This window comes from Oreochromis niloticus, linkage group LG17 (genome assembly GCF_001858045.2).
Source record: "Oreochromis niloticus isolate F11D_XX linkage group LG17, O_niloticus_UMD_NMBU, whole genome shotgun sequence".
Classification (NCBI taxonomy): domain Eukaryota; kingdom Metazoa; phylum Chordata; class Actinopteri; order Cichliformes; family Cichlidae; genus Oreochromis; species Oreochromis niloticus.
The window spans coordinates 6,530,558-6,558,156 of NC_031981.2; the positions used below are offsets into that span (position 1 = coordinate 6,530,558).

Below are 27,599 nucleotides of genomic sequence, written 5' to 3' on the forward strand. Positions count from 1 at the left end.
GTCTTTGGGTACGCAGAAAAAAGGATTATGAGGTCTCAACCAGTGCAACGCACATGTTATGCACAGTTTAAATCCCTTTCAATAAACTGTCTTGAACAACAAAGAGATCCACAGCTCAGTACAAACAGAAAGAAGTGCCAACAAAAAGTTCAAGATCAAAATGGCATGGATTAGAAATGCAAACAAAGCATGGACCATTTTAATTGTTTTTAAATGCCATGGACAGATCAACATGTAGGACACCTACACTGGCATACACGCTGGCAACTGTAGAGGGGGTTGAGCACAAAATGTGGTAATGCACACAATGCCATCATGGAAAGGTGATGTAAGGACATCTAGTCAGGTGCAACCAAGGAAGGCCTGGGTGTCAACTACACAAGTCAGGGTAAATAATTAACTGGGAGTTTTCCACAGACTGGTGATGCCCATTTCACAACACTACCCTGCTTGAAGAAGAGAAATGAGGCAATGTGCCCACTAAAGGGTAGGATTAAAAGGCAGCTAGCTAATAAACATAAACACAGTTGAAGGAAATTTAGTTACTAACTGAAAGGTGAAAATAAATAGAAATAGGTAGAAATATCAACATGGGGATTTTACTGAATAACATGATCAGTCATTTGTGGTGTTTTTTGTAACGCTGACTCATCATGTTATTAAACCTAAAGGTCGTTTTGTCCTCTAAGAAAATCTCTGAAAGGAATGGCACTTTCTAATATCCACTGTCATTGGCTGGATTGCTGGTCAACTTCACAGCTATTAGAGCAGCACAAGGTCAGTGGTTGTAAAACAGCTTGTTTTCTGGTGGTAGAGTCAATGGACCGAGGAGAAGGTAGAGGACGAGGTAAGTGGGCTGCGCACGCTCTGTTAAAGAGGAAACTCCTTTTCAACTGCCTGTCAAGAAAAGTTGATTATTTGCATAACAGTGACAAACACTTGAAGTCGATCTGTACGGGCAACCTAATGAAGGGTGGGGGTAGGGTTAAGTAAAGTCAGTAATATGACTGTAATATGAGTAATGTTTGTTTTGTTTTGTTTTTTTTACGTGGTCTTGAACAAAAAAAAGGTATTTCAAATACCAAATAACAAAGTTTAAGAGCCTTTTTGTACCAGCAAAGGGATTCCAAAGAGCTATTAGCGTTAAAACCTGGACCTGAACCGTAGTTTTGTTAATCCAGAAACAACACTGACTTGATGATATCAGATTGAACAGCCCCAAAAGCCTCCTGATAGTTGCAGTGCATACATAGAGAGAATAAGTCTGAATGTTTGGTAGGTTGCAGTTATACTGTACATAAAATAATAATAATAAAAAACTATTTAGAAATTATATTTTATGTACTTTATAGGGTTACAAGATGATGCTATGACACAGGTGACCCCTCCCCCTCAACCGGTTGCCTGGTTCTAACAGAGTTCTGTTAAAAGGGAGTTTTTCCTTCACCACTGTCACATAGTGCTTACTAATAGGGGGTTGTTTGATTGTTGGGCTTTTCTCTTTATTATTGTTGGCTCTTTATCTTATAATCTAAAGCACCTTGAGTTGACTGTTGCTGTGATTTGGAGCTATATAAATAATCCTGAACTGAACTGAAACTGAATAGATGTTACAAAGCTGCGCAGACCTTGGGAGAACTGAATGTATTGACCCTGTTCTTTTGGTCTGTCACTACTTGTAATCCCTTACAGTTAGTCCATAAATGTAATTTTACCTACTTAATAGGTCCAGGGATGTTTTTTGTTTTGTTTTGTTTTTTGTTTTGCAACATCTCTTAGGTGATTCTGCAAAGGTAAGCGGGGTAGGCAAGGTAAACAAGTGGGATGAGATGCAGTTCATCATGAGCTGACAATAATATTTATTCAAGGTCAAACAAGGAAAAAAAAACAATAACAGATGGAACCTCCTGTGTACTACATGAGCAAACAATGAATAAACATGGATACACTTTGTTTCCTCTTTTCAGAACTCAAACTAAAACTCGTTTTTCATCGGTTTGCCGTTCTTTATTTTCAAAAACGTCTTTCAAAATTATAGTTTGAAGACACAGAAACTACTTTACCACATGCTGATGAGTGGTGGATGAAATGAATACGCTGTTGATTGGAAAGTCAAAAATCTTAGCTGACTGATGGAGTTTCAGATCATGTTTCAACCTCAAAACTGACAGCCTAAAATTTTTTTGGAAGCGAACATATGCTCCAACCACCGAGCCATAAGTTATGCCCTGGTAGGAAATCATGGAGAACACTGAGGCTCAAATTCATTCCTTGTCAAAACAGGACATACTACAGTGGCCATTAAATTGAAAGGAATGTAGGGAGCGCGTCTCATAATTTCTCTCCCTGTGTCTCTTTTGGCCTCGGCCTTTTGGAAAAGCAAAATGAAAGACAGGCTCTTGTTTGCATGCTCAGGGCAGATGCATGTGTGTGTGTGTGTGTGTGGGGGGGGGGGGGGGGGTAAATGAAGGATTATTAGATGATGATGAGGGGTATAAGGAGAGGATAAGGAACACATTTCACAGATGACCAGATCAAAGAGTGACAGCTTGGTGGATCCCTTTGTCTCACTTTGTTTTTCATCTCTCTCTACCTGGCTCCTCTCCTTTTTGGACAACCAATAAAAGTCCACTAATCTAATTAGGGTTTGCTTAAAGAGACAAAGTGGAGCCTCATCTGGACTGAGTTCGAGAAAAAAACTGCTTTTTTCTGAACTGTGGTTTGGAAAATCTCCAGTTTTGAGGGAGGAGCAGGGATTTTGCTTATCATCACTGCTTCACGTCTCACCTCTTTGCTGCTTTCAGGTTTGCTCCTATATGGACAAGAGCTTATCTCCGGCATCCAAAAAGTGCTGCACTCAAGGGAATCGCATACGTGCATAAGACAGACGCTCAGGTTGACTCTAGGGACACGCAACAAGTGAAAGATAAGAAGCAACTGTAGATTAAAGCAGGGATTAAAATGAAATGAATTATTAATACCTGTAGATTAATTGCTGGTTTCAATCTAATATTTAAACCCCAGAGTAGATCCATACTGAGCAGCCACATGCAGCTGATTAATAATGGAGATGGAGCCGGCAGCCCACATGTAAACAATGTGTTTGACATCCACTCACTCTGACAAAAACATTACACTGTGATATATCCAAAACATGCCAAGTCATCATGATGTTAGCTATTATATTACAATTGAACTCAAAGTCTAAAATGACAGTAAATATGCATTAAGATGGGAAAGCAGATAATGTCACACACATCGTCATGCTGACACTGTAGTTTTGAACCAGCAGTTGGGTTTTGTTTGGCTTGCGGCATGATGGTGAGTGTGATTTTACTACAACAAGGGTGTGGCTGCTCTCAACTTTACCACACAAGGCACGCACACACACACTGTCTTTCAGCATTAAAGAGCCAGTGTAGTCATAAATCTGCGAATCCTCACTCCTGTTCCTCTTTGTCTATGTGTAGCAGCTGGCAATAAGGAGTGAAATTCACAGTAAGATGGAGGTCATTATTTAAACTTATTTCTCTGTTATTTAAATATTATGATCTAAACTTTTAGAAATGAGTTTTTGTTGCCACGCAGAAAAGCTTGAATCCATCCTGCCTTGTATTATAGTTCAGGCTGAAGGTGGTGGTGTAGTAATGTAATAATGTGGGGGACATTTTCTTGGTACACTTAGTAACAGCTGAGCATCAATTAAGAACACCACAGACTACCTGAGTATTGGCACTGACCATGTCCACCGCTTTATGATCACAGTGCTTCCAGCAGGATAATGCTTTCTTGAAGGGTTTTTTTTAAAGAATTGTGTCATGGATGCGCAATGGAGAAATTTGTGATGCCATCATGTCAATATGGATCAAAATCTCTGAGGAATGTGTCCAGCAACATGTTGAATCTATGCCATGAAGAATGAAGTCAGTTATGAAGGCAAGGTGTTAATAGAGTGACCAGTAAGTGAATTTTCCTGTGTGTACTCAGGCATCACAACCTTTTGCAACTTAAAACTGCACACAAAAGACAAACAGGTCAAACAGATATACACTGTCATGATAGTAGAACTGCTTTTACTACTAGCAGTGTTAACCAAACCGGTCAGGCAAGCCAACAGGAGCCAAGTTTTTTTCTCCCTTAAAACTGTTGGGCGGAGACATGTGCATGGGTGACGGCACGTTGCCCTTGCTGCTCTGCAGGCATTTCCAAACAGATAGAGGTACTTTTCCATCTGTAAAGCACCACAGGAATCAGTGCCAGTATTTTTCCTCATGTTTTTAGTACACAGCATATATAATAGAGAATGTAAAGGTATGACACAGAGGCGGAAATAAAATACTAGTTTTAGTTTCGAAGAGTTTGAAGTGGGCTCTCCAGGAATTGTGTGTGCAGTACATGTGTTGGTAAACAGGTGCACTTGTCTACCTTTGCACTCAGGTCTGTGCTTATAATTGTTAGAACACTGTGACCTTGTAGGTGCAGCTCAGTATGTACTCTTGTGTGCGTGCAGACCGGGATAAAACATTTACAGTCACGGCCATAAATCATGTCATGCAGGTGGCGATTAAATTTGCATTACAGGCCATAAAACTCCGGGTGTGTGCTGAGTATTATCAGCAGGGACTTGAGTGTTTATATATGTAATAAAATTATTATTATTGTTCCATGATAAATCTGCAGTGATAATTCCACCCTGATCCCAGCAGATAACAACTGAGGAATATGCACAGATTACTTCACCTTTGTTTTGTTTTTTTTACCTTGGTGTTAATAAGCATGACTTCCCTCTTGATGAGCATTTAAATGCAGATTCACTTCCTTTTATTGTGGCTTACAGTAACTGGTTCCGTATGTTTTATTACAGTTTGTCGCGGTTAAGGTGCTCAAGGTATTCACAAACACTGTGCACTACATATGTAACCCACCAAAACGTATAACTCATTCACTCGGTTGTTAATTTCATGTCAAAAACTATCTCAGTCTAACTTCAGTTTTTAAATATTGCTACTGTAGCTAATTTGGTCAAATCCTAACTCACCTTCCTCTTCTTACAGTATTTATTTATTTATTTTTTATTTCTCAAACCCTTCCTGACCTCTGCCCCTGAACCACTCAAGCCTCAACTGACCTTTAGTCAGTATTCTTCTGGAAACCACCCTGACCCACAAACCACTCTGGATCACTTGCCTCTGGCTCCTCACTTCCCCTCTCAGCTCAACCTGGTATATATATCTATCCCTCTACACTGCATGGATTAAGGGCAGCATAACATTAGTCTTTATTAATAAACTGTTTGAACGACTGCAGTCCTGTCCTGGTCTGTGTTCTGCAGCTGGGTTTAGGAGTAAAGGCCACTGGATTTAAAGTATACAGACTTAAAAGGTTCTTAAGGTTGATGTGTACACAACAAAAAAAGCCAACCCTGAATTTTAATTACATCAGAAATCATTATTAAATTATTGAATGAATTAATTAGATTCACATACATAAATTAGCACAACTCTTAAATAACTTCTGATTAATAACTTATGCCTCTTTTCCACCAGTACCAACTTGGTTCAACTCGACTCTACTCAGTTTTGAGCGTCTTCCATTACTGTCGAGTACCACCGCTATGTGCTTGGGGTCGTTACAGCAATGTGGCCGAAAGTCCCGTGACATCATTTGTATGTGACACAACGCAACAATGGAGGAAATGGAGGTGATGGTATACCTGCTGCATAACCAATGGTAAGCATCTCCACCTCGTTGCTGGACTGTGGTGTTGGTTTCTGCGTAGTTCAGTTCTCTTGTTATTGGGTTTCAAAAATGGCAGCTTTGATTTTTGCGAAGGAGTGACGCCACTGACTGACCAATCACTGGCACGCAGTCTACTGATGTCACATTTTCGACTTGATTCACTTGGAACAACGGTGAAGTAGGTACTAAAAACGTACCAGTTACTACTACCTAATGGAAAACCCTAAAAACCGAGTCAAGTTGAGCCGAGCCGGTACTACAGACAGGTCTGTGTGCCTCCGGCAGCTCAAGCACATACACTGTATTTTGGGTTCTCTGATCTTGATGGACCAATGCAGCGGCTGAATAAGCTTAATAAACTAAAAAAAGTTCTTTTAAGCTTTCAAGTTTTTTCATAAAGCTTTGACTTTGAGGCTTCCTTGTGTTTTGTATAAGATTTGCTTGAGCAGGCTGAGAGTGCGAGAATGAAAGTGCAAGTCTTTGTCACACACCAGAAGTGTGATTTTGCAACCTGCTCAGAATAGCAATTGAAAGTGTGCACTCTGAAAAACCGTTAATATTGCTTCGTGTCTTTGTCCACACATTTGGTAAATTAGGCATGATAGTTTTTTATCATGATAGTTGGAGATATTTTAATGTCCTTTTACAACTTGTTCTGGTTATTGTAATTTATATATAACACCTACATATAGTCACCTGATAGATGGCAAGGTCAGAGTTCACCCAAAGCTGCTGGATGTTTGGGCCTGACAGGTGAAATATAGCTGAATGTAGTAAGTATTAAATAAATATCTCTTCACTTATTCATTATACAGTAAAGGCTTTAGCTTGACTATTACCTCATCTGTAACTGTCTCAGTGTGCTGTAACTCTCCCTACACGCACACAATCATACACACTGCATGTGAATGAACTACCAAATACTCCAGTACTCCCTGCCTGCCTTGTCTTATCTTGAGCTTTAGCTTGTGCTTGAGCACTTCATTAGTTACACTGTCCTAGTATTAGGTCGGACCAAGAAAAATATCCCCCACGCATTACTCCACCAGCAGCAGCCTGAACTGTTGATACAAAGCAAGATAAATCCATATTTTCATGTTGTTTATGCCAAATGCTGAGACTTTGAGACTCATCAAACCAGGCAACATTTGGTGAGCGAATTGTAGCCACAGTTTCTTGTTGTTAGCAGACAGTATTGGTCTTCTGCTGCTGTTGCCCATCTGTTTCAAGGTTTGGAGATGCTCTTCTGCATACCTTAGTTGTAATGAGAGGTTATTTGAATTAAAGATGCCTTCCTATCAGCTCAAAGCAGTTTCTGCCATTGTTCTCTGATGTCTGACATCAACAGTTTCCTCTTTTCAGGCCATTCTCTGTAAACCCTAGAGATGGTTGTGTGGAAAACCCCAGCAGGTCAGCAATTTCTAAAATACTCAGAGCAACCCATCTGGCAGCAAGAGCCATGCCACGTTCAGTTGCTTAAGTCAAACTCTCCCACCATTCTGATGCTCAGTTTGAACTTCAGCAGTTTTTTTTTTTTTATCTCTACATGCCTAAATACACCGATATTTGATAAGCAGATGAACAGATGTACCTAATAAATTAGCTGGAGAGTGTATTTCTTTATCTCTTTCTCTTGGTTTTGCACACCTCTTTTATCTCTGCTTCACAGTGTGATTCAAACACTGTAATGAATCATCATGAGCCCACTAACCCTGTGTAAGGCATTGGCTGAAACAGCAAAGACATCCTGTGTAAAATTATGTCATGTTTAACCTAATTTGGTTGTCAAAAGAGACTTAAAGGTGTACTAAGAACTGTGTCAGCATAATGAAGCATTAAAAAAACATGACATGTTTATCACTGTGGCTAATAGACTCAAAAGAAGAAAGAGTAACTTATGCAACTCTTAACAGATCATCAATGTGTGCATTTATAGCATATTCAAGATCTAAGAGTCTGCAGTAGAATCTACAACAAATGTGTAAAATGTGTGAAATTAACAAATAAGAGCCTTACTGTGGTTACTGATTTGACCTCTAACACGTCCCTGGTCTTATGAGAGGCTTTTGAGCGGCACGAGGAATCACTGTGTTGGAAAACTTCTAAATTAAGACAGAGTAAAAAGAGAAGGCTTTTTTCGTGTTTGTTGACCATCTGTCAGGGTGCCATGGAAACCTTGGGTGTTGGTGCTTGTAGCCACATATGTCTAGAGGCAACTGTTTGGCGAACACACATGACACAGCTTCCCTATCTCGCCTTATCCAACCTCAAACCAGGTGCTCGCACAACTGTTCAACAACAATAATCCCAAACAGGAAATGTTGACAGCAAGATGTCATTGTCTCTCTTGGTCTGTGAAAATGTTTTGGTTTTGTCAGCCAATAAATCAGTGAATGGGAAGGTGAAAAAAATGGAGGCAAAAGTAGCTCTGTAAATGCCAAAACAAATTCCAAATCTGAAGTCTGCTTGTCTTCTCATGATCCAGATTTTATGTAAAAAGACAGACTTTTACATTTACTTTACAATAAAGGATCTTAAATTGCTCTAACTCGGTAAAAGGTCAAAGCAAAGTGCTCCAAGTCACTGAAAAAAGGTTTTTATACAAATATTATAACAAAAGAAAAATGAATTACAAAAACATATATCCCACATTTTATCAAACCACCAACTAAATGCATACATGGACTTAAATAGCTCATTAAATAACACATTTTAGTTCATTTAAGAGGTGCCGTTGCCACAAATCATTTTATACTTTGCAGGATATTGCTGTTACATGGAACATTTGAATTTTTTTCGAATGTTGTTTTGTTACATTTCTGTTGGAAAGAGATCTGATGATTGTGGAGGCTGTTTGTACAGGATATCAGATGATTGGATCTTTGCGACCACAGTGTGGTCTTCTGCTGCTGTAGCCCATCTGTTTCAAAGTTCAGTATGTTGTGTTCTCAGAGATGCTCTTCTGCATACCTTGGTTGTAATGACTGGTTATTTGAGCTACTGTTGGCTTCGTATCAATTTAAAGCAGTGTGGCCAGTCTCCTCTCCTCTCATCTGTCTACAAGCCTAAATAAATTGCTACAATGTGATTGGCTGGTTAGAAAGTTAGGTTAACAGGTAGTTTAGGAGATGTAATGACTATGATGGCGAGTGAGTGTAAATTAATGAGGTGCTTTTTGTGTTGTTTTCTAATCTAAATGGACTAAAACAGTCAGCTGTGCTTTCATCTAAGAAGATTTTAGCCAAAAATCTTGGAAATTCTGAGTGGATTTCTTTATACTGTAACTCGTACCAACACAGGTTCCAGAAAACAGAAGAAAATACATGCACATCCACTGAAAAAATGGGGCAGATAGGGTGGTGAAATTCAGTCAACACTGTACATGAAAAAGACCAAGATGTTGCACACTGCAGGACTCAACTTTTACCTAACATTTCAAGCAAACCTGTTCTTCATAACAAAGCACTGCATTGTGCATTAGCTAGCTGATAATAACTTAGATTGATGTCACCCATGTTTAGAGGATTACAGTTTTAAAGCCTTTAATTTATTTATTTTTTGGCTAGCTCTGTAATCTGTATCAATATAAATATATTACATGAGATAACATAAAATATACTTCGTGAAAAGCAAACACTGATTCCTCTCAATGTTTTTTATTACAACATGCCCAATCTGGAGAAAAAATTAAGGCTCAGGCAATCTTCTCATCCTTTCTTGCCAGAGTAGCTGCGAATCTCCATGGATACCATTACTGAAATATGGGTGAGTCTTTTCACCTACTGGACAACTGGCCAACAAATTTAGCCGAGATGGGGATTGTACCTGAATAATTTTTTCAATGTAAGTCTAAAGTTTCCTCAAAAGACAGAAAGAAAGAAGGGTCACAATGTCTTTGGCAAGGGCAGAGCAGCTGTCTGAAATGACATCTCCTCCAAACAAACCAAGAAAAAGAGTTTATGACTGTGCATCACAACCAGATGTGATGGTGTCCTCGATGGGGTAATCCTATTAGCTTAAATCAACAGCAGCCTGGACGCTGGGAAAGCAAAATGAAACATTTAACTTGCGCTGGGAGAAGGTCAGATGTAATTTGAAGAGTAGGTTATTTAAGTCAGTCGGCTAAAGCATGCAGTCAGCGCGGTTATTAAAGCACGAGCGCTGAAATTGAAAAAAGATTTTGATAGTTTACCTTTACATAGTATGATGTGTTCTGCTCTGCAGGAGAAGCTGACTTTATGAGAATAAATCAGCGGGACACCATCCATTCCTCAGACAGAAGTGATGCCTCAGTTTTGCCAAAACATCTAAAAATGAAAAGAAAAAAAAAGAAGTGGGCAAATTCCAGAATAATTTTAAGCGCTTCTGACTCCACTGCAAGTCAGCCGACAAATTTATCCCTCATTAATGATAATAATACCCTTTTAGGGCTATTTTCAGCCAGTGGTGGTTGCCATCAGATACATTTTTAGCCTGTTTAAATGCTCTGTGCTTTTTCCAACTCAGTTTCAGAGGGAAAATAGATGCTGGTTAGAGAGACCTCAGACCGCAGCATGGAACTACGTCAGGCCCATTAAAACACCAGAAGTTCACTAAGTATAGGGAGCGATCCTCAGGTCGCATGCCGTTCCCCTCTCTCCTTTTCGCTCTTAATGTGTGATTATGAGTGTGTGGTGGTTATGAAGTCCAGGTTCATTTGTCAAGTTAGCAGGAAGCCTAAAATTTAGTGGAGCGATCTAAAATATAGGGCTGTAGTACTCAGGTTGTGCTTAGCTGAACCCCCAGGATATTACATTTCTTAATTAACTTACAGATTAAAATCCAGTGTCGAAGGAAAGGTAAACACCTTCAGCCCGTGCCGAGGAAAAAGTTGGTAGTTTTCCCCACACCAGGGAGCGGGATGTCCTCACCCAGCTATGGTGCACTGCACACTTTAAAGCACCAGTCTTACCACCAGTTTTCATTTCAGTGTTACATGTTTAAAATCAGAGCTTAGCCACAAACACCAGCCTATCTGAGCATGAAATCTACACTTTTATTTACTATAAAAGTCACGGTGATATTTACACTGTCAGGGTTATGGGATGTTAAAGGCCAATTTTGGTAACGCTCACTTCACAAGACTTGTTTTCAAAATGTCAACACTGATATTGAGATCGTAACGGTTATGATGATGCGTGCTGATCTGGAGCTGGTCTTTTCTGTTATACAAGCACAGTTTCTTTGTTTTGTAGTGACTACAGCAGAGCAAAATGAGAACAATTTTAATTGGTTCACTCATTTCTTTGCTTTCAAGGAGCCGGACATTCTTGTCATTTTTAATAAAGTGGTTTTGAGTAATAGTTCTCCGGGGTTTCTCAAGGTCTTTCCTTGAGGACTTCACATTTTCAGTCCAGTCCTTGTATCAGAGCAATGTACTTTGTTTGTTGAGCAAATTCCAGCATTAAAAAAGGACCGAGATGTGTCACATCCAAGAAATTATCTACAGGAGCTGTCAAGAAGCTTTTGTTAAAGGAAGAAAACAGGAAGAAAAGGTTCAGTTATGCCAAATTACACTAAAACTGGACTGAAAATCAGTGCGGATGAATCTAAATCTGAAACTTTTAGTTCAAATTGTACAGAGGATGACACAGGAGTAAGGTAACAGTAACAGTGAGTGTCTACAACCATCTGTGAAACACGGTGGAGGCTCCGTCATGGTTTGGGACTGCATTTCAGCCAGTGGTGTTGGGAATCTTTTCAAAACTGACGGAATTATGAACACAGAAATTTCAGCTTCATTTTTCAGCACAACAGTGATCCCAGACACACTGCTAACGCAGTAAAAGCAAAGAAAACCTGGAAAGAAAAACCCTCAGTGGAACACTATCAGTCATGGTACTGTTGTTGGCATTGTTTGGGTCAGATTCTCACAGAGTCCCTCCATGGCTGTCTCAGCAGCAGTGCAATACATAGTCAATGTCAGCAGCAGCCTTTGATGGAAGAGCTGATCCAGAAGCGAGGACCGCAATGGTTTGGCCATGTCTGCAGCATGAGCAACCATCGCCTGCCATACCGCCTTCTGCTGAAGCAGCGGCCTGCCCACTGGAGAATCAAGGAGAATCAAGCGTGATGCACCCAAGAAGACTTGGATTGAGGAAATTGAAGACGATCTTAAACAACGATGTCTAACCCTCGAGCAAGCAAAGGTCAAAGTATATTGTTGACCAAGATGGAAACCCTGGCTTCGTGGACCGCCAGCTAGGGACAGAAGAAAAGATCAGTCATGAATTAGCCTCCCCGGAGCCTGGACCTCAACATTTTTGAAGGAGTGTGGGATCATCTTGACAGAGAACAGAACAAAAGGCAGCCAACATCCAAAGCAGAGGTTTGAATGTGCTTCAAGACACTTGGAGAACTATTCCCAAAGATACTTAAAAACAAATGACAAGAAAGCTTTCAGGCTGTGTTGAAGAATAAAGGTTGTCATACCAAATATTGACTTTCCAGCTTGTTATTTTAATTTTATGTACTGGACTTTTTATTTTTATGTGTGTTTGCACATTAGTCAGTAAACCACTGCAAATATTTCCAATTTTTCTTGCGAAATACAGAGAGAAAAGAGGGCTGGCTCGAGACACCTCCACCCTTACAGCTCATAGTCTGCTTACTCACTGATCTAGTTATTTACTTCTTAGCAAAACACCTGAAAAGTGCGTCTTGCCCTGGCCTGTCTTGTCTTCATTTTTTTCCTTCAGTTTCACTTGCTCTGCCTCCAGCATAGTCTCAAGCTCATGCTCACCACTGCACCCTGCCCTCTTGACTCAGCCACCAGCCCGGCCACCTGCTATCGCTTCCGTTGCCAGTTGGTAACCACTGGCCCTCTCCCTTCAACTGTTATTCATAGTAAAAAGAGTTTAACCAGCTTCTTTGTCCCTCTGTCTGTGCCTGTACCTGGGCTCACCTGAGAACAGAACACGTGCATTTACATTCATGCCCTTTTATTTCACAGAGAAAAATCCCGTATGATTGATGGCAGCGCATCGTGAAATACTTCCACACACAATAACTGCTAAATGTACTTTAAAGAAAAAAGCGTATATAAAGAGTATGACTGTTACAATAAAGCTGCATCTTCTATCCAGTAATCTTGCATTATTTCTTGTTGGATAGCAGATTTCATCATTTTAAAAGGAACACACACATACACACGACTGGCAGGTTTACTGGGAAATGACTGAAACCAAAAGAAGTGAAAGGAAAACTTACAAGAAACGAATGTTTGACTTATTTTCTGTGCCAATATATCATCACACCCTCTGACACTCCCCTCGAAAGCAGTTTGAACCAGTATCACTGGACTATCTCACTCTACTAGTTTTTCTTTTTCTATAAGGAAATGGATGCAGATCTTTTCAACTGTTCATACTAACCTTTATTACTATCTGATTGCTGAACAACTCTGACAACGTGAAAAGCTGTGCTGGTTACATAGTATCGGAAGTCTGTACTTGTAAACACACGCATGATGAGATAATGAGGAAAACCCGTCACAACCATCTATAGATAAGAGCTGGGTGAACTTTGCTCACATTTTCCCCTGGCTCCAGCAATTTGCCGGGTTAGTCAGGAACAGGCACACCAAGTCTGATCAAAAAGTTCTTTGAGTTGGGGGGGGGGGGTTATCCCTTCAAGGTCATATCCCTGAACACATCTAAGAACATGACACTGAACTTCCACTTTGATATTCTGACACATGCATGACTCACAGCCTTGTGAACTGTTGCACTTCTTTTAGAGCATATGATATGTATTTCATAATTCAAATGCTGTTGCCAAGGGACTTTCCTGCACAAAGGTAAAAGGAACATTCTCTTACATTGGATGCTTTAGTGTGTGAGAGTTCCATCTTTTTGGAAAGATACACGGTAGTTTTATTATGAAACTGAGTTTTAAAAAAATATATATCTGGGTTGGTCTTGATGAGCATTCCTCCACAGCAACAGATGACACATCATTTATTTAGTATTTCTTAAAGATAAACAGTAGAAGAGTAAGCAGAGTTTTTCAGGGCTGTTCCCGGGGAATTTCCTACATGATTGTGTCATCTTGTACGAAAAAAATACAAAAAAAAAGGAGAAAGAAAGAAAACGAGACAGACTAGAATCGACTGCATGCCAAGCATAATCTTCCTTTTCTTTTTCTTTTTTTTCTCCATAAGCTTTGTCCCTTGATGAACAACACGTGATGTCACACCCTCTTTGGTCCACACCTCTGGGAGCTGTTAAAGGTTCCATTTATAAAGTATGACTTTGTTATACGAGGCAAGAGTGGACAAACTCGATATTTGTGATTTTTCACCATGGAAACTTTCCTTATGATCAACATGACATCAGCAAGTGCTTTGAAGTTCAATTCATATTCAGCCGCTGCTCCTCCACATCGAAAGGAGCCAGTTGAGGTGGTTCGGGCATCTGACAAGGATGCCCCCTGGGCGCCTCCTGGGTGAGGTGTTCCGGGCATGTCCCACCGGGAGGAGGCCCCGGGGCAGACCCAGGACGCGCTGGAGAGATTATATCTCTCGGCTGGCCTGGGAACGCCTTGGTGTTCCCCCGGATGAGCTGGAGGAGGTGGCTGGGGAGAGGGAGGTCTGGGCTTCTCTGCTTAGGCTGCTGCCCCCGCGACCCGACCTCGAATAAAGCGGATGAGGATGGATGGATGGATGGATAAATGATGCTGTAAATTGTGACTACATACAAGCATACCAAAGCAACATTACTTTACAGCATGAAGTGCTGCTAAAACTAATATATTAAACTAATACATACCTTCATACCGTGTACATTGTAACAAACCCATAATAGACCCATATTTTGTACCCTCATAACTATAACAGACCCATTTCTGTAACATATCTATATATTTATATTATTGCTAATATATATTTTGTAATATATCTATATTATGGCTAAAGCACTTTCTGGATGGATGCAAACTGCATTTCGTTGCCTTGTACTTGTGACATGTGCAATGACAATGAAGTTGAATTCTATTCTATTCTATTCTATTCTATTCTATTCTATTAAAGTAAGAGAGGTGGATGCACTTCCAGCTTGGCTAATGTCCAGTTCAGAGTTGATCACTGAACTTCAATCTTCATGAACTTTGGTCAGTTACTACCCAGTTTGGGTAGTGGAAATGGGCTCGAATTGCAACACAAAACTTCTCAGCACACACCAGGTGGGGCAGAAATTTCACTCTGCCCGTATTTAAAATTCTAAATCATTGTTTGAAAGCACAAAACCTCATGTTGTACCTATTGGTAAACCATTTTACGATAACAATACCACAGTAACAAAAGCACAAGCTGCAGCAGTTCCTTTTAAATTTTCTTTTCTAAGAGTGTTTACTAAGCAAAATGTTAGTCTCTGATCTATCCTATCACTGACGGGGGGAATGTCTCTTGAATCAAATTGCTTCCAAACTTTTAGTCATTTTACTAAGAAAGGTGTATTAAATGTAATTGTGAACAATACCTGTTATTTGAAGTCATGTTCATATCTGTGGAATGGATTAATATTCAGGCTTGTTGGTTCCATTTTCACGCAAGCATCATCTGCAGGGATGCACTGAATCTTAAATGAACACTAACATTAAAGTTAGCTGTTGTGATGCTGAAACAGTGAATTGCAAGCTTACTTTTTTATTTTCAGTAACTTTTTTTGTGAATATAAGAAACAGAGTTCATGTCTGCTTTGAAGATTTAACTGATCTTATCAATCTTTCTTTCTTTCAGTATGACTAGTGATAGAGTGATAGTACGAAGGTGAATATATTGCTGAAAAACAACGTTTTACCTTTTGCTAGGTACTTCCTAGGCAACGTGATAATGTCCTAATATCTGATGTAGATAAGAACCTCAAGCAGCCTAAAATGTAGCAATGTGCCAAGTTTGGTTGCTCAAGTTCTGGTCACATTCATGTCACAACTGGCATTAAATTCAAAATAAGTTTGTAATTTTAGAAAAATGCAATTTTCCAGCTTGTCTTTGTTCAATTTTCAGAATTTGCGTTCTTTTTTCAACAGAACAAACAAAGAAGTAAAACTGCTGTAAATGATACGGGCGTGCGTTTAGATATCTAGTCATCAGCTGTACTTGCGTGGTTTGTGACATTACTCAGAACTGTACAGTACAGTTTACTGTAAAGGGATGCAGGATTATCTGGATGTGCTAGATTGGGCGGTAAGAAGCAATGCAGTTTGAAAAAACTGGGTGAGGTCCTCAAACTATTTCAAAAAGAATTTTTTGCTTAAAACTCAGGAGAGATCCTGACCAGATGGCTTTTAACAGTGATAACATTGTGAGACTGAGACGTTGATTAATTTCATCCCATTTGTCTCACTAGGCTTTGCTACCATGGCGATATGAACAATAATGCACTTTATTCTGCTTGTTTATGACAAATGCGACCTCAAACCCAAGTCATGGCACACAGTGAGACATTAACCTTTATTTAGCCACGACGGTCTGCTGATATTGCTTCTGTGATCAGAGGTCACATTTGCTGCTGTACAAAGATTTTCCTTGCATTTGACTGACAAACTAAATAACAATGGCATATCCTGAGGCAAGAAGCAACTTAGTTGCCACCATCTACACTTATTTTGCAGTCAGCTAAAAATAAAAGACTTGGGGAGCAAAACATCATACATATGCCTTATAAGGTCTGGGCTATTGGGGCCCTTTATGGTTTCCTATAAAAATAAACAAGCGTGCTGTCATCACAGAGGCTGTTATATTCTAAAGCCAGGCAATTAAAAATGTGCTGATAGTAGCAGGGTAGCAGCCGAGAGCTGAGTCCGTGCCAGGGCTCCATATGTGCGAGGGTGGAATGAACTCACAGCTAAGGTCACAGGAAAGAACAGAACATTTGGTGGATGGCACTGTGGAGTTTGTATGCAAAGGATTTGCACGTGTGTGAGTGTATTTACGTTATGCGCTGGTATGTAAATGCTTTAAACTGTTTGCTTACTTTGTGTGCGTGGGCCAGAGTGTTAGCAATGCACCTGCAAAAAAAGAAAAAAACAAAGAATAAAAATGGTCTACGACATAATACACATTATAAGTTAAGACCAATGGTTGCACCGTGACAGCTTAATAGGGTGTGAGCAGGACTGCATTGTTTGCTGTCTACCAGAATTACTCAGTTAAGATGAATGGCGTCTTACACACGCACTCACTCTTGCATGTGGGGTTGTTTGGGATGTGGCGTGCAAACAGGCTTATGCACTCAATCACTCATCAGCGTTTATGACAGGTTGCATACATGCATGCTTGCACACACACACACATACACACACACACACACACACACACTCAACCTCACACAGACTCCAGGAATATCCCCCAGTCTTTCCTAAGAGGAGTGGGATCACGCTTTACACTCTTTCAGGGTGGCCCATACTGCTGCGTGCCAAATTCTGGCATGTAGGGAAACAAAAAGAGGAAATTCTATAAAATCCTATACGGGCTTTACCTTTTTACCGCTCTGCTTCCTTTTGTTTGGAACACTAAAAATAGTTTGGCAAATGCTGCATATGAATTTCCTTACCAACTTATTTGCAGCACAGGTCTTTAGAAGAATTGGCTCGTGTTGCGAGATACGCGTAAATGGTGTAATTTGTGTTTACACTGCAATCAAAGAGCTGAGAAAGTTGAGAGAAGTGCAATACATTTCCACCACAATGTTGCTTCTATCACGTTACCCCAGGGAAGCCTGATGATAAGCACTGATGCTTATCCACACATACATTTCATAACTAATCTTTTGGGGTTTATTTTCATGTAGGCATGCAGTTTAGAGCATGCAGCCGTTTTCTGCACTGTGTATTTTTTTCCTCACCTCTGCCTCTTTGGTAGTGCGGTGAGTCAATAAGCACTACAGTGGGAGGATAACTGTGTTGGCTTGTTTTGGCTTGTTATTAGCAAATATTAGAGGCTTGTGAAAAGCATAATTACAGGAATGAGTCTTAAAGAGATCATTTAATTTAAATATGTGCTAGTATTTAAAGAGGTATTTGCTTTTGGACCAATTATGTAGGAGATCAAATCTGCTGCTTAATCACCGATCAGCGATTATACACCCATCTAAGCATATAAACTTTTTAAAAAGATTTTTGCATTTGCTGTGTTCAAAGGCTACAAATTCCACCTATCAGTCCAATTGACACAATAAGTGTAAATGTAAGTTTTTCCTAGAGCAATTGTGTGCTACTTTAGGCTTCACTCATACAGGCATAGAGACTGGTTGGCAACCAAATTGTAACAACTGGTTGCTAGGAATAAACATTCAGTACTTGCTAGCGTGAAACTGTTTGCAAATAGGAATACAATGCTGCACCAAAAACCTCTGTTCAATTGCTCAAGCTGATTTCACTCAGCTGCATGCTGATAATCTTCAAGTGGCAACTCCCACGTTAAAAAATAATGCCAACAGTGGAACATCAAAAGTACATTTTATGCAAACTGCAACATGAGGCTGGTTGCAAAAATGAATCCATTCCCAATAGACTTCCATGTTTGTGTGATGCAGCTTGTGAGTAAACCTTGCTCACCAAGTTAGCTAGGAATAGCAGAACATCTTGTACTCCACCCTCTCAGCCAAATGTGATTGGCTATGGCTCCAAAAAATACAAACAAACCAAACAAAAACAAACCTAATGGTTTTAAAACTCAAGTTCAAAATGACATTTCACAGACAACTAGATACTGTTATAGTAGCTATCACCATCTTTTATACACAGTCTATGAATTATTGGATCCTTAATACACCTGCTGGTAGAATTGTATGATCATAATGTAGCCCAAGAGATGTATAAATCACACTGTCTCACAGAGTCTCTCAAACTCAAACATCTTATTGTCTGTAGAATTCAGCTCACAACTGGGAACCTATTATCTACCATGGATGAAAAACAAAGCAAACATATGACTTACTGTGTCTGACTCCTGGAGTCTGAGCAAGCAGGACTCTTGTTTGACAAATGATGTCACCGAAACTTGGATAGGGCAAACACTTGGGAGCAAACACCGATGTGCAGAGTCATAAGCACACACCCCCCCCCACACACACACATTGTAAACCACAGGCTCTCGGGTCAAAAGAGGGGTTTGTCTGTCACGAAACAAGGATGCAGTGGGTAGTTAGCCCAATCAGTTATAGCCATAAAAGTCAAACATACAATAGAGCCACACAGAAACCTTGTGCAATCAATGTGCAATTAAAAATAATTGCACATTTTTGCTTCCAGTAAGTGTGCAGTAGGAAAACACTGATGAAAATTTTGAATTAAATCTTTTGGTCATTTCGGTTTCTGTCCACATAAATTCCCTGTTATGTACACTGGTAATACACAAAAAGAATCTCAGTACCATTTGCTTATTGGATAAAAATGTAAAATGAAATTAAAATGTCACTTCTAATGAATTCAATCTCAAATTCATTATATACACATATAAATCTAATGATAATCTGTACTCTTGACTAATTTGAAGAGAAACGCGTGGCCTACTTTCTGCGCAACCACAGCCCACTAAAGCTTGTTTCTCTGTGCCATAGAGCTCGATTGTTGCCCAAAACAAATCTGAATACCTCAAGCCACAGTGCTGATCATTTTAGCATGGTCAGTTTTTTCTTGCAACAAACATGGGGCCTCTAGTTTATTTTGATTCATTCCCGCAGCTATTGTTCTGCTGTCATAAATACTAAGGCACCAAATGAGTATTAACTGGCAGCTGAAAAATTGTCCTGGTATTGCTGGAGTCACCATTGTTGAGAATTACTACCAGCTGTTTTTGAAAACTAGTTTGCCCTTTTTAAGGAAAGAATGAACATTTTTTCAGGAACAACTGGCCTTGGAGCGCTAAAAGAAAGTTTAAGTAGTCAGCACTTCCCAAGTGATGGGCTGTTAGTTTTGGACTTTTATGGATTTCTGACATTAAGAAAACCTGCCTTTTAAAGTTCTCCAGAGCCCTGGTAATGAACTAATCATTAGTTCCCCACTCCCATCTAAAGAGTGACCAAGATCATAGATCAGGTTGTCCAATAATCACATTTGTTGTTAATCTTCATGCAACACTCTCATCTTTGCCAAGTGGTGGCATTAGTGCCCTTGGTGGCCATATGTGGTAGGTGCAGGACTCTAGTTGATGAATGGCAGCCCTCACTGAAGGGGGGGGGGGGTAGAGATTTAGGGTTTTTCTTGATTTTGTTGCCTGTCTGTATGAGATGAAGAAAGCGAGTATTTTCAGTTTCCATGGAGAAGTCCAGCTGGCAGCAAAAACCTGTGTTGAAATGGGCTGACTTGGCTTATGATGAAAAAGCAGAAACAGAAAAACGTTCTTTCAGTTGTAATCTAAGTGCTAATTTACTGTAAGAAAGATAAAAACAAAAGTGTGAACGACCTGTTTGGGCTCATCTTGATTATCAGACCAGCTGCGTTAGCCATCTTCTTACCATTTCCTCTTGTCTCTAAATCCACCAAGACTGGGACGTTGTTCGGACATTCTTGGCTGTTAATTCACATTTTTACTTAATCTAGATAATGCATGGTGAACAAGAGAATCACAAAGAAAGAGATGACATTTGTCCTATTGCATTTCAGTCAACTCCTATCTAATATCTTAAAGATATTATATAATTATCATATAATAGAATATCATCCATCCATTGATTTTCTGCTTCTTATCCAGGTCTGGGTTTTGAGGGCAGCAGTCTAAGAAAAGGGGCTCTCTCCACAGCCATCTCCTTTAACTCTTCCAGGGAGACACTGAGGTCTTCCCAAGCCAGCTGAGAGATCTAATTTCGCTATTGTAGGTCTGGCCTGTAGTCTCCTTCTGAGATGAGGTGTTTCAGGTATGTAGGGCATACCTGAAACACCTCATTTACGAGGCATCACAGGGATGTCCTAGTCAGACGCCCGAACCATGTCATCTGGCTCCATTCAATACAGTCGTGTAGCGGCTCAACTCTGAGCTCCTCCCAAATGTTCCGTCTCTTTTCATTGCTTGTATATGTGATTTCATTCTTCAGTAATTACCCAAAACTTGTGGCCATAGATGAGAGTAGGAATGTAGATCAGCTGGTAAACTGAGCCCTTTGCTTTCACACCCAGCTTTGTCTTTACCACAAAAAACTGGTACAGCATCGACATCACCACCCGTGATGCACCAATCCATCCTTTTCCGACTGAACCGTGGCCTCAGACTTGGAGGAACTAATTCTCATCCCAGAGACTTAACACTCAACCTGCAACCTTGCCCCAAGCGATCTTAAGCTTGGCCCAGTATAACCTAGAAACCATCAGCCAACAAAGCCAGGAGAACCACATCATCCACAGAAAGCAAATCAGAAACCCTCTTTTGCCTGGCTGCACCTGGAATTCCAGAAACTTTACAAACAGATAAAGAGACAAAGAATAGCCCGAGTGGAGTCAAACTCCCACCAGGAACAGGTTTGACTCACTGCCAGCAAGCTCCTTAACAACAGACCAGATGTACCTACACTCCTGAGCACTCCCCACATGACCTGCATGACATCCTGCAGCACAGTCAAATGCCCTCTCCAAGTCCAAGGACTCATATTGACTGTTTGGGCAAACTCCCACATACCTTGAATATCCTCAAGAGGATTAAGTCATGTATGATGCTTTAATACTAAATATGAATGTGCTTACAAGTCTACATATTTCCACATCAAGATGTGTTATTAAAGAATCAATTTCTTGACTCTTTAAGGACCTACAAGGACAGAGAATAAGGGAGGTAAGAGTAGACGAAAGTAATGGATATTTGCAGAATGCATTTACCTGATGTCATCTCTTTCCAAATGAGCTGTGTAACTGATCCTGCCAGCCAGCTGGTCTTCACCGTCTGTGGCTTGGGTATAATGAAAGAAGGAAGGGAGGAAACAGAGAGTGAAAAGTATAAATGATATATTGAGGTGGTTACGTTTACTGCAGCAGTAATTTTGAGCTCTTACATCTGAGTCACTGCCTCATCAGTCATCATCTGTCACTTTCTAGCTCTTATTACCTGTTTCTGCTCTAATTACATGTTGCACTAACATTTTTAGGGTTTTTTCTATGATGGTTTTGACTAACAGGAGAAAGGGATGGACGGGGATATTGGATTTGATTCAGATAAATGCTGATACTGTGCTTAAGTGTTTTACCAAGCTCACTTCTCAGCTAAACGTGTGTGAATGAGGTCCAGTCTGGTAAACAATTTTATTCAGTGTGCAGCTTCATCCTTCATGTCACCTTTCATCATCTGTGCTTTCTCTGTACGCCTGCTTTTACCTCAACCCTCTCCCATAAACACTCAATCCTCCCAAGCGCACTCTCTCTCGTGCCAAGACACTCTCTGTTTTATGCACCCGAGAATGGAGGGGGGGTCGCCCTCTGTCTATTTCTTTACCATGTCTGCACCACAGGCAGCACACGCGACTTCCACTTGTCCATTAATGCTGCTGGATCAGGAACAGGTGGTTAATATAGTTCAGTTTGAAGGCTTTTCCACTGCTGGCTGCACGCTCTGTTTTGCCAAGCAGAAAGATTGCGTGAGTAAGTGTCCTTAGTATTTATACAAGGCCATTATGGGATTAAAGATATAGAAGTTGTTTTGCTCCTCTGATTTTTGCAGTTTTAGCAAACGCATGCCGGGTGACAGGAACACATGGGTGTGTTTGTGCACGCACGGGGGGAATATCACACTAGCATGACAGCCTGTCCTTGTTAAGCAAGTACAACAGAGTCTTATTTGACAAGATAACAACTTGCTGTGGAATTACTGTCATCTCTCGTGCAATACATAATTCAGAGCCATGGATGAAGACACAGTGAAGGGCTTATATGTGCTTTTTGTCATTCAGAGGTCGTTCTCTTCCAGTATTTCATGCGGTACCTGTAGATGGGGCTTGTTTGTTTATGCTTTCGTCATGGTGGCAAGCTGACACTGCAGGCTTAATGCCAGCTCATGTGTCTGCACAAGCTTTGGTGTTTTGGCACTGCCACTGTTATGATAAATAAGGTAACATAATAGGACCTGAACTGTTTTATCAGAAGTTCAAGGTCACAGAGTTTATGAGTTTCCTCTTCCTTTGAATGAGAAATTTTACATGAGCACACACAATATTTAACACAGAAATACTGAGGTGTCAAGTAACAGTTTAGCATCACATTGATACACAGATAAGCCAGTAGCAGCGCACTTTAATGGCATGGCACATAATGTAGCATCTTTACAATTTTTGTGACACTGAACATGTTCCAGCACCTCCAAGAGGTGGAAACCATGACTTATTATTAAAAACCATAAGTCTATTCAGTCTATTATTGCAGACTGAATGATGAACTTGTACTAAGTGTAATGTTGCAGTTCCTTCATTACCTTTGTTTTTGGGTGGAGGGTATTTGATTTTATATTTGTGATCATTTGAGGATCTAAGTCACAGGTGTCGAACTCCAGGCCTCGAGGGCCGGTGTCCTGCAGGTTTTAGATGTGTCCTTGATCCAACATGGCTGATTTAAATGGCTAAATCACCTCCTCAACATGCCTTGAAGTTCTCCAGAGGCCTGGTAATGAACTAATCATTTGATTCAGGTGTGTTGACCCAGGGTGAGATCTAAAACCTGCAGGACACCGGCCCGCGAGGCCTGGAGTTTGACACCCCTGATATACAGTTAAGCCCATAATTATTCATACCCCTGGCAAATTTTGACTTAAAGTTACTTTTATTCAACTAGCAAGTTATTTTTTGACTGGAAATGACACAGGCGTCTCACAAAAGATAATAAGATGATGTACAAGACGCATCATTGTGGAAAAAAAATATTTCTCAGCTTTTATTTACATTTGAGCAAAAAGTATCATGTCCAGAATTATTCATACCCTTTATAAACTGTCACAGTCTCTGGGAAAATCCAAAGTTCCATACCATTCCAAATAGTCAAAGCTGTTCTAAAGCATCCTAATTACCCTGATTAATTGGAAATAGCTGTTTTGATCAACTCAACAGGTGAAAAACAGCAGCTCTCTGCAGGTGGTCTGTGGACATTCATGGCTAAGACAAAGGAACTCAGTGAGGACCTGCAGCTGTGCATTGTGGCTGCTCACAAGTGAGGAATGGGCTACAAGGCCATATCCAAATGTTTTCAAGTTCCAGTGGCTACAGTGCAAAGTATTATTAAAAAATACAAGATGTTCCGCACTGTGGAAACTCTCAGAGGACGTTGTCGGAAGCCAAAAGTGAAACCTGTGCTGGCCAGGAGAATAGTGAGAGAGGTGAAAAAGAATCCAAGGATCACCACCAAGGCCATTCTGGTGAATCTGGGCTCTGCTGGTGGCAATGTCTCAAGGCAGACAGTCCAACGGACACTGTTGGGTTCCACGGATGCAGACCAAGGAAAACGCCACTTCTCCAGGCACTTCTAAGGCATGCAAAAGCTCATTTGGCCTTTGCAAATGCTCATCTGGACAAAGAAGAAGATTTCTGGTCCTCAGTGTTATGGTCAGATGAAACAAAAATTGAATTATTTGGTCACAATGATGTTGCCTTCATTTGGCATAAAAATGGAGAAGCCTTCAACCCAAAGAACACCATCCCCACTGTCAAACATGGTGGTGGGAACCTAATGCTTTGGGGGTGGTTTTTTAGCCAATGGACCTAATCACAGTAAACAGCACCATGAAAAAAGAGCAATACATGAAGATTCTCAACAACAACATCAGGAAGTCTGCAGAAAAACTTGGCCTTGGGAACCAGTGGACATTTTAGCACGACAATGACCCAAAACATACAGCAAACGTGGTGAAGAAATGGTTAGCAGACAACAACATTAACGTTTTGCAGTGGCCTAGCCAGAGTCCTGACTTGAATCCAATTGAGAATCTATGGAGGGAGCTAAAGATCAGGGTGATGGCAAGAAGACCCTCCAACCTGAAAGATTTGGAGCTCATTGCTAAAGATGAACGGGCAAAAATGCCTGTGGAGACATGCAAAAAGCTGGTCTGCAATTATAGGAAGCGTTTGATTGCTGTAATAGCCAATAAAGGCTTTTCTATTGATTATTGAGAAGGGTATGAATAATTCTGGACATGATACTTTTTGCTAAAATATAAATAAAACCTGAGAAATATTTTTTTCCACAATGATGCCTCTTGTACATCGTCTTATTATCTTTGGGGAGACACCTGTGTCATTTCTGCTCAAAAAAGAACTAGCTTGTTGAACAAAAGTAACTTTAAGTCAAAATTTGGCAGGGGTATGAATAATTATGGGCTTAACTGTAAGTGATATTTTTGGAATATATAAGGGATATGGATGGTCCCGTTTTTGGCTCAGGTGGTGATGTTAAATGTTGTTTGAAGACTTGATGACAAAACCACAGAAAGCAACTTAAAAAAAATAACACAATATAAAATTATGCACATACACTGATATATTTATTTAAGTAATCTGCAGAAGAAGTAGAAAGAAAATGGAAAAACAAGAACTTGAAACTTGTGTAGTAGATACTGGTAAGGAGTTCAGTGCTGACAAAAGAAAAGGAAATGCTTCCTTTTTGTTGATATAATTCAAGCTTAAGATTGAGACAAGCTATCTTTTGCATCAGCAGTTTGTCGGGTCCCAGAACATAGGTGGGCGGGAGAGGTTAGCAAAAAAACTTCAAAACTGCACCTTTAGATATGTTACCTGAGATCTTGGAGCTGCTTAAACAAAGCTGCAAACTCTCTACATGTGTTCTGGTCCTTTATGTGGTTTAACATACGATGGCAGACTAACTGCACTTTTTCCTGTGATTGCAGTAAAAAGGCACCCAGTTTCTTTCTTTCAAAAGAAAATAAGAATGAAAGAAAACAATGGAAAGATTAGATACGTTAGTAGTAAGTCAATAATTAAGTGTTAAAGACTGAACACTACATTACACTCCAAAAGCACTCAAAATAATGTCACGGCAAGGCTTTACCTAGAAGATTAAATCAGTGAAAAACAGTGGAAACAACTGTTCCAAGCTCTTGATGTCTGGATTTCTACAGAAGCAATAATGAGCTGTATGTGATCTTTACATTACAGGCTAAACATGGAAAAGCCATCAGATCTGGGTCACCTATCGGTGAAGAAAAGCTGTCTTTTTTCCCTTTCCTGTGCAATTCTATGTTGGCTTATGAAAGCCTACAAAATGAGTGATGTCATACCAATTACTGCACAATGAATCTGGCGCAGTAAACCCAAAGAGTTTGACTGCTTTATTAAAAGACTATCAACAGCGACCGCATATTCTCTTTTTCGCTCACATTATTTACATGATTTTCCTTAATTTCTTCCCCCATTTTTGGACTTTTACCTCAGCTTGCCTTTTTGAACGGGACAGAGAGAAATGAGGGTCAGGTCAGATCTGAGTGGTGAAGCGATAGTGATAGAAAAATAAAAGGAACCAGCAAGAAGAAGGCCTGTGCTTTTGTTGGAGGCTGGCCAAGACACGGAGCAAAGAAAACAAGCGCAGGGGAGCTGCTGCAAAGACAGTTGGGATATTATCCACTCAGGACATGCACACTCCAGCTGACTTATAACAGCAACGTGCAGTTTGTCAAGCTTCATTTCTCAACAAAAATGTGCATTCTACCTCAGACTTGTTCATATGGATTGCACTGAGCTTTTTGTGGGTGTGAGTTTTTACGCAGGATTCTTTTTTACTTTGAATTGTGACGTCTCTTTCCATTCTGCAGGAAATGAAAACAATAGATTATGCTCTGCTCTTCTGGCGGAGCACAACATACAACATGTGTTATCTGAAGTATCTGTATGTGGTAATATTGTGCATCATAGAGTACAGTCATGTGCCAGTCCACTCGCCAGATTGAAGAATTTTTAATCATACTATAAAGGTTATATGTTTATGTTTGTTACGTTTGCTTTGTTCATGCCTTTATCCTAATCTTAACATTTTGACTCTTTAATTAGTCCTACCTGTTCCTAATTGCCTCTAATTGTGTACTAATGCTGTCTCCTTTTTTCTGATTTACTTCTAACTGTAGACAAAGTGGGTTTAAGATCACTGTAGCCTCTTAAACCCACTTTATTTCAACTGGCCACCAGGGGGCAACTACTCCAGTTGTAAAGACAGGTCAGATGTTATGTAAGTCTATAAGATAATGATCCTACTTCCTGCTTGATTTATGGACTCTTAACCACTTCCCTAAGGCTCCAGTTACACAAATCCAGAAACTTGGCAACTGCCTGACAACCAATAGTTGCTGGGGAAAATTAGTATTCCCAAGCTGGTTGAGTTGTTGCCGTTAGTTCCTACAAAACTGACTGCTAAAAAGATTGCACCGTCTTTAAATACTTATACTTTGCTCTAAATTTAAAGCTTATATGACTCTTTTTCACATTTGACTGCCGCAAACGTTTGCAGACAAGTCTGTGTCTTCCACACAAACTACAAGCAACCACAGGAATCTGCTTGCAAGTAGGTTTTTGATGCAACATCCTTTGTGACTGATGTCACCCAGCAACGATCAGTAACCTTGAACAACCACTTACAACCGGTCTGGGAATACACATTTTTCGCTAGCAACCAGACCGGTTGCTGTGGGGTTGCTATGACTGAGGACTATTGAATCCTTCACTGAAGCTCTAGTTTAAAGTCTTCTCAACACAAAATGATCTTCATTCTGTAAATTATAGTTTTGTTGGGGTAAAATAAACCCTAAAGGAAAGTCGTGCCTACCTCACGGCTTCTCAGTCAAATTCAACTAATGAACAATGTCAGGGTGGCTTTTGTTGCATTCTACCTGCCAAGCGTTTGCATTTGAGCCT

The 27,599-nt window shown here is 40.2% G+C and overlaps 1 long non-coding RNA gene across 3 annotated transcripts in view; it reads left to right on the forward strand.

Moving 5' to 3' along the window:
- Window positions 1-2,475: 2,475 nt before the first annotated feature.
- Window positions 2,476-27,599, forward strand: part of LOC112842682 (uncharacterized) — a 52,709-nt gene continuing 27,585 nt past the window's right edge. For 2 of the 3 annotated variants that reach the window (XR_003214631.1, XR_003214632.1), the window contains exon 1: window positions 2,476-5,730. This is a non-coding gene — a long non-coding RNA (uncharacterized LOC112842682). The remainder of the gene's footprint in view (window positions 5,731-27,599) is intronic. The other variant, XR_003214633.1, reaches the window with a different exon arrangement.